The following is an 8,794-nucleotide window of genomic DNA, read 5'->3' as shown; positions in this document are numbered from 1 at the left end:
GGGAGGGGGGAAGGGGGAGGGGGGAATTAGGATAGGGGAGAGATTGCGATAGGATTTAGGTTAGCTTAGCTTAGGTTAGCAGAGCGACAGCACTGAGGGAGAGAGAGCGTGCGTGAGAGTGAGAGCGAGAGCGAGAATTGGAGCGTGTGTGAAAGTGTGCACGAGTCAGGGAGAGCGCGAGCGAGAGGGAGAGAGAGAGCATGTGAGAGGGCAAGTGAGAGCGAGAGGGAGGATAGAGTAGAGTAGAGAGAGAGTATGTTTAATAATAGATTAATGTTTAATTCATGTCATAGAAATAATGCAAGTTATATATTTTAAATAAATGTTTTATTTTTAACAAATGATATTTTGAATGATATAAAAATAAAAGTTTATGCAAAACTATCTATTGTCTATCTATTGCAAACTAAAACTGCAAAGTTACAAGAAACTCGAACACGCTGATATTACAACACAGGCCTACAATTGACTGACTACACATGTTCCTGCAGAACTATGCTGGCGTGAAAGGCATGTAAAAGAAAGCTGATAATGGCAAGAATAAGAAACTGCTAGGATCAACTCACCATTGACATTACTGATATATGATCGACTGACCAGTAATATGAACTGATATGCTCGACTGACCATTGACATTAACTGATATATGCTCGACACACCAGTGATATGAAATAATATGATCGAATGACCAGTGATTTGAACTGATATGTGATTGATTGACCAGTGATATGAAATAATATGATCGACTGATCTGTGATTTGAACTGATATGTGATCGATTAACCAGTGATATGAACTGATATGCTCGACTGACCATTGACATTAACTGATATATGATCGACTGACCAGTGATATAAAATAATATGATCGAATGACCAGTGATTTGAACTGATATGTGATCGATTGACCATTGATATGAACTTGTATATGATCGAGTGACCAGTGATTTGAACTGATATATGTTCTATTGACCAGTGATATGAACTGATATGTGATCGATTGACTACTGCCATTAACTGATTTATGCTCGACTGACCAGTGATAAGAAATAATATAATCGACTGACCTGAGATTTGAACTGATACGTGATCGATTGACCAGTGATTTGAACTGCTATATGATAGACTGACTGCTGTCATTACCTGATTTGTGATCGACTGACTGCTGTCATTACCTGATTTGTGATCGACTGACTGCTGTCATTACCTGATTTGTGATCGACTGACTAGTGATATGAAATAATATGATTGACGGACCTGTGATTTGAACCGATATATGTTCAATTTACCAGTGATACGAACTGATATATGCTCGACTGACCAGTGATATAAATAATATGATCGAGTGACCTGTGATTTGAACTGATATAAGCTCGATTGACCAGTGATATGAAATGCTATATGTTCGACTGACCATTGACATTAACTGATTTGTGCTTAACTGACCAGTGATATGAACTGCTATATGCTCGACTACAGAGTCAGTAAATGAGTAATACTAATAGACAATAGACAATGAATGATGTTGACTAGATGAAAGTGAGGCATAGGAGATGAGACCGATGGCTAAGAGATAAGACTGTGCGTGCAGTACGTTTCCTACACCGCACATAACATAACCGAAAATATCGTTGCTGTTGTCGGCGGTCAGCAGGGGGCGCCACGGTCACCGAGAAGACTAGCACGTTGAAGATGGTACGTCTGTCAGCTGCGTTTTCCTGAAAGGAAAGGGACGAGTTAAAATATTTCGAGCCTACAAAGTGGCTATAACAACAACAACAAAATGTGCATAACCTCTACTCATCGCTTAAATTGCACTTTATTTGTCTGCTCAAAACCAACTTGCTTTTGCATACAATGGACCTCGAAATGCATTTTAATCTTAGAAAGAATTACTATGCATTACTGCCAAGATTTTACTTGAACAGCTCGAATAATGGGTGATACTCCATTAAGAGTGTTCCCAACTTTAATGTCATTAATGGTCATAATAACAAATATATATATATATATATATATGGTCATGGTCATATATTAGTTTGTGGTTTAATGTCATTTAGGGTTAGGGTTAGGATTATCAATCATTAATCATTAATGATATCAAAGTTGGGAACACTCCTAATGGAGCGTTAGCCCGAATAATGAGTGTCCATGGCCAGTTAAAATGGAAATGCGTAGCAAGTGTGGCCTTACATGCCAATCATTATTGTGTGAGTGAAGGTGTGTGTGTGTGTGGGGGGGGGGTGTAATAATTTACTTATTATTGGAACAAATTTGGAACCCCAAAGCTGAAACTAAAATAGGATTCTCTCGAAAATTTTGAACTTTAAACCCCCGACTGTCTAGCCTCCTTGATTCTGGACGTGGAAGGCCATAAACTGGAGAGCCGGGTTGACATTTGCTTGAATACTCACGTGTAAGCGAAAAACCAGGAGCGTGCTGCATAAATTACTGACAACTCTGGTGTGTGCGTGCATGCGCGTATCCACTGTACAGATTTGAACGAAGCCGTTGTGGTCACGTGACTTCGTTGCGCTGACGCAGCTAGTACTTCTCGAGCAGCCATTGCCAAACCAGAAATGTATTGAAAATTGTTCCATTTATAATTCGCAGTTTAATGTGTAATTGGGACAGAACATACGGCATGTTCCTAGTCGTCTTTACAGGAAGGATAATATTTGACAATTACTACACGTAAATTGGTACGTTCTTAATTTCAATTGAAAATGCAGGGTCCACCAACTACCGCGTCAATTACTGTCCACACGATTGAAACAAATGCGAGACCATTACCGAAAGGAAGTCGGAAGCGCCTGTATTGCTACACAGCTTCATTATAAAAACTACCATTTACGAAATTTGCGAATAGAAAATAAAAGAACTAAAACCCATAACATCTATAATATTTCTAAATTTAACAGCATATATATATATTATATATATATATATATATATATGATCTTTGTATAGTACTGCGAGCAGTATTGACGTGGTATGGTGTTATGGTATTACGTACGTATTATACGTTTACTTACAATCGCATCCGTACGAACGCCCGCTCGTGCGCCAGGTGGCGCGGAAAAAGAACATAGCAGGTGCCGCACAAGGTGGTATATGCAAAATGTACACGTCATACTAGCTACTGGCGACCTCTATTATCAAGTTCAATATTACCAAAAAATAAAAAATAAAACTAGATGTGCACAGTATCTTAGTCTTTCTATATTTTTAATATTAGCGGTAAGTTTATACATTGCGTAACAATGAGCACGATTGCACGCCGCGATAACTTGAACTGTGCCAAACGTAACGATGATGATCAAAAATGAAGACGAACAAAACGCGAATGATGATGAACAAAATGATGCAAAACTTTTATTATATAATAATAATTATCATTATAACGTGTGTACACTGTTATTATAATTACTCGTGAATATACACGCATTTGACAAATGCGAAATGTGGGTTTGTACGAGCGATACGGTTAGAGCAAACGCCGGGATTAGTTCACTACTATGACAGCTTACACGTTTATATGCCGAGTCAAGCGCAGTGAGAGTGCAAGACCTGCCACAAGATTCGCTCTACTATCTCTGATCGCGCGTAATATATTGCCATTTGATACGCAAGTGATATCTTTCCCTCCATCTTTCGAACATTTCAGCGCGTCGTGTGGATTGCTGTCTTTACGTTATACTTTGCTGTCATACTGGGGATGCCAAGCAGGTGATGACTGCAAGCTACATTCACACATGCACGCGTGTAGAGCAACCTCCCTCACTATGTGATGCCATGATCGAACAGCGAGCAAAATCTGCGCATTCGCCAACTAAGCTTATTGTAATTGTTTGTTTGTTGTTAATTGGAGGTTGTTGATGCTGAAAAACACGAATGCAACTAGAACACTGCGACAGCCAGGTAGTGAATGAGGAAAGATCACCCAGCAGTAGATGCCACACCTGGCATTCAACACAAGCAGACATGATGACGCGACAACCGGCCTTTAATTTACATTTAGACAATCGTCATGATCCCCGGCGGACCATGTTTGACAGCTCCTTGAATCAAATAAACGCAGACGCGAAAAGTTACCGCACTCACCACCCGGTGCCTCTCATACGCGATAATTTGGCAAATGATTCGGTCGTAACTTTCGAAATTAGGCAGTCCGCATTTCTTCTCTGGAACGTGTGACGCAACTTTAATTGACAGTTGTTGTTCGAACGCGGGCATCCACGTGAAGATAAGCGACAACTGCCGCGGTGAATAAATAAACAGAAGGAATAAATGCACGGGCATGGCTCATCGTAGTATGTAAAAATTTGCGGCGACGACTCCACTTTGACCTGACAAGACAGTGACAGCGAAATACAGCCGATTTACACATCTGAGGCATACACACTTAATTAGGATATAATCAGCAGCGCTTTATCAATCGAGTTTCACTCCTGATATATAACACAAGATTAGCTCGGAAATACGCTAGCTGGCGCTATGGTTCGGGAACTCATCATTTATACAAGTAAAAATTTTCTTGCAACTTAACAGGCGGGTGGGTGCGTTAGGGAATGTGCTGCTAAATTGATGTGATCACATAAGACTCGAAATAATTTATTTACACGCATGTTACTCAGTTGGACATTCGAAGGGGGCGAATGATCATGAGCGCAGTCCTTGCTAGCCATGGCACGTATCATTGATTGTAGACTTCAACGAAAGAACTACTGCTGTACTGGCAACACAGGAGTTAGACCATAAACATGATACACCAAAAAATAATACTCGTCATATCACAAAATCATGCGGATAATTTCAATGAAAGAACAACTGGAGACGTTGAGCAAAGGCTAACTCAATAAACACAAACCACTTGGTCTTTATACACTTCCTCGGTATCAAAATGATATATCACAATTACGGAAATACATTAAAGTCAAAACTGATAATAGAGACGTCAACACTGACAATAGACAACTTGCGCCAACTTACATAAAAACGTTACCGCGTATTTATTCGGAAAATACAACAGAGCAATAGGGACAGTGTACATAGCCGTTTAGAGATATATAACAATACCGCAGTTTGATTCAATTTTGATGAGAGACAGAGGGAGGAGAGATAGAAACAAAGAGGGAGAGAGAGAGAGTGGGCAGATTGACAAGCAGAATAGTAGATAAATAAATAGATATATATATATATATATATAGATAGATCCGATCGATCGATAGATAGATAGATACATAGAATAGATAGACATAAAAGTGGGCGATAGATAGAGAGCGAGACGCGAAAGAGAGAAAAGAGAAAACTGAGACAGCAGAGAAAGTGCTCCGAGTGAGAGAGGGGGAAGAAGGGAAGTGGAGAGTGACAAAGAAAGATGAGAGCGAGAGAGAGAGAGAGAAGAGACGAGGAGAGAGAGAGCGAGACGAGAGAGAGAGAGAGCAGAGAGAGGACGAGAGCGGAGAGAGACGAGACGAGAGAGAGAGCGAGAGAGAGAGGAGAGAGATGCAGAGAGAGATGAGCCGAGAGCGGAGAGAGACAGAGAGAGAGAGAGCAGCAACTTCAATGCGAAACTTGATAACCAATCTTGCCACAGCTAAAATACCAATTTACGGTCTCAGCGAAGCGAGGGCAAGCGATATGATGGAATGCTACAGCAAGGCTTCAGGAATGTTGATTTGCAGTTCAATGAACCAGTCTATGAACATAATTGCCCGCTTCTTACCTAAGGACGGCTTCGCATGTCCGAAACAACAATTGGCGACGCCCCGTTATCCACTAAAGCCACTATGCAACTATATACAAAAACCGTGTGCCTAAAGAAGTATCCTTTGTCACAATTCTGCATAAATGCCCCCACTTGCGCGCTATGTCGGCCAATTAAAAATCAATCACTAGTGCGAAGCGTTCGCATGCATCTACTCAGTACTTTACGTTTGCCCTGATTACAAAGCCCAACTTGCCTAAGATCGTAGGCCTTGATGCACAATCTCAGCCGGTTAAATTGCGCGAAATCATTAATAATACGTTATAAGTTTTGTAGAAATTGGCATGCAGCCTCCTCTGGAGACTAATATATATAAACATTACGATGTCGCATTGCTCCATACAAGCCAAATATTCGCGAGAAAATATGGCAGCGACAATCGGCCAGCCCCGAAGGACCTACATGACAGCTTGGATATATAATAGCTTGTTAACGGTTGCTAAAATGGGTCATCCCATAACGATTGCATAGTCGACATCGTCACATTCATTTCCGAATTGCGACGCCACACTTATAAATCCATATATAACAAACCAACCATGCCAAACAACGATTTTAGTTTTACATGTATGCTACTTATACCGGTCTCGCTACGCTAATATTTACCAGTCAAATAGTAAGTAAATAATACCGCTTACACTTTTGAATATTGCCAAACGCCCGCTTCGACCGCAACACAAGCCGCAATGCCTACGCGCGTACATGTTATAATACACTCGAATACTCACGCTCGCGATGACAGCAATTTCTATCTACTTTGTTGGTCAGTTCTTCGGAATGTTATTGTTTCTGTGTTTGTGTGTGTGCTGGCGTGTGTGTGTGTCTTGTGTGTGTGTGTTGGTGTCTGTTGTGTGTGTTGTCGTGTTGTGTGTGTGCTGGAAACAAGTTCCCCCATTGTAAAACCCAAAAAAAAATAACTAGCCCAGTGCATTATCGCAATCGTTGCCGCTATTATACTCAGAGTTTAAATGCTGTTATGTGGCAATGCAACTCGCGAAATTATCATTCCTGCCGCCGTTTATTGTAGATAGAGCAAGATTACGTGTTGAATCTGTCACTGCGAACGTACCAAAATACTGTGCCATATCCTCCGTCTTCTGCCTCTGTATAGACACCGTAGTCACGCTTGCCTTAAGATATCTAGAGCCCTGAGGAGTAACGTTACTGATGCGACATGCCCACACTCAGCGAATCGTGGATTACACGATGACAAATTGCGTGTTTAGTACAAATATTTCATATGCACATGCCATAAGGTCTGGACTATGGCCCACAGTGATTCACAACCCCTGGCCGCCTGTCCCGCCTTCTTATATGTATTATATATATGTATGTATATATATATATACACACATATATATATATATATATATAATATAGTTATATTATAATTTTGTAGAATGCTTTTGCCCTTCAGTGATGCCTAATCTTGAGGGCAATGGCCCTACTGATGTACAACACGAGTCAACACTGCCGACAGAAACGCCAAACCCGCAGTGAGCAGGGCGGCAACTAGTTTCTGATTTGTGCAGCTACCGCCGTGCTGCCCCACAGGGGCCCGCTAGTTGCTGCCTCAAGTGATACCCACGCCCTCTGTTATCGCCTTGTTGCCAGTTGCACAATGCAGAAGATGCTAACTGTTGCTCTGGCTTGCCGCAGCGGTGCCCTAGTTGCCTGTTTGCGCCTCACAGGCGGGTGCTAGTTACTGTTGCGCCCCTCACAGGGGCGCTAGATTACAGCCCTACGCCTCAACAAGGGGCTGCTTAGTTGCTGTAGCCCGCCTCAAGGGTCGCTAGTTACAGCCTGCCGCCCTCACAGGGACGGGGCTAGTTGCTCATGCCAGTTACCACGTTCGCTTGCCTCTGCTAATTGCTGATACACTTGCCCGCACAGGGGGCGCTACTTGCCCCGCTGCGCCACACAAAGGGGCGCTAGTTTTCGCTGCCCCACCACACAGGTGGCGCTATATGCCTGCTCCCCACTACACAAGCGCGATAACTTAGCTTCCTGTAGCCGCGCTGCACAGCGGGGCGCTAGTTTCTGTGGTGCCGCCACAGGGGCGGCCCGCTAGTTCACACTGCCGCCACACAGAGCGGCCTACTTGCGCTGCCCCGCCCCACAGGGGGCGCTAGTTGCCGCCCTGCCAGTACACAGGCGCGGCGGCCGCACGCGCTGCCCAGCTCTGCGGCTTGCGTCATCATCGCCGGGTGGTAGAGGTGGAAAGCCGGCCCGGCCGCCGCCGTTTGTGCGGGCCGAGTAGCTGCGTCCGGGCGGCGGAGAGTGCCGCGGGGGTACTGTCGAGTCCACCCCCGCCCGCCGCCGCCGTCGGTCACTGGCGTTAATGCCTACAGCTGAGGCTTTCAGCGCGGAATCAGACCCTCCAGCGCGACTCGACAGATGGCGACGCACGGGCTGTTGCCCGGGGTCGATGTAGCGCAGCGGCGGAGGCGGACGCGTCCCAGCGCGTCGCCCGCTGCAGGCTTTTCGCTTGTCGTGGCACGTACACGGCATCCCGGCGGCGTCATGGCGTGTTTGTCGGCCTGAATCCGGACGCCGCGCGGCGTAGGCGGCGCTGCTCGCGCCGCGGCCGCGGCAAGAGGCGTTCCGCGCACCCGGCCATCGCGCAAACTCGCGGCGGAGGCGCCGCGGTAGTCGCGCTGTAGGGTGTCGCCGCGGCGCGGCGTCGGCCCAGGGTCGGCTGCCAGGTCAGCGTTAGAGTCGCGCGCGCCTGCCCCGGCCCGCCCGCCGCCGCCACCAGGCCTGCACGTCTTCGAGCGCGGATCACCGCGACTCGCGCGCGTTGCGAAGAGCATCTGCCCGCAGCCAGCGCGGACGCCGCCAGCGCTGCCCTCGTGCTGCTTGCCCCGCCCCGCCCCCGCCGCCGCCACCCGCCCCCCCGCCGGACTGATTCCCGCATCCAAACTCTGCCTATCCGTCGAACTTCTGCTTTCGCGTCAATCGTTGGTGGTAGTCACGCCCGCCGCCGCCCGTCCGTCAGTTCGCTCGCTCGCCCCCGGCGATTACTG

At 45.5% G+C, this 8,794-nt stretch overlaps 1 long non-coding RNA gene across 2 annotated transcripts in view; it reads right to left on the bottom strand.

The window, feature by feature from the left end:
* Nucleotides 1-422: 422 nt before the first annotated feature.
* Nucleotides 423-8,794, bottom strand: part of LOC106819741 — a 10,363-nt gene continuing 1,991 nt past the window's right edge. Inside the window, exons 1-3 of one of the 2 annotated variants that reach the window (XR_001395489.1) lie at nucleotides 3,034-3,064; nucleotides 1,206-1,716; nucleotides 423-1,141 (exon numbers count right to left, since the gene is read on the bottom strand). This is a non-coding gene — a long non-coding RNA (uncharacterized LOC106819741). Of the gene's footprint in view, nucleotides 1,142-1,205; nucleotides 1,717-3,033; nucleotides 3,065-8,794 lie in introns of those variants that run through there. The other variant, XR_001395487.1, reaches the window with a different exon arrangement.

Source organism: Priapulus caudatus, unplaced genomic scaffold (assembly GCF_000485595.1).
Source record: "Priapulus caudatus unplaced genomic scaffold, Priapulus_caudatus-5.0.1 Scaffold39, whole genome shotgun sequence".
Classification (NCBI taxonomy): Eukaryota; Metazoa; Priapulida; class Priapulimorpha; order Priapulimorphida; family Priapulidae; genus Priapulus; species Priapulus caudatus.
Note: the sequence above shows the minus strand (reverse complement) of the source record. Positions and strands in the feature narration are given on the sequence as shown.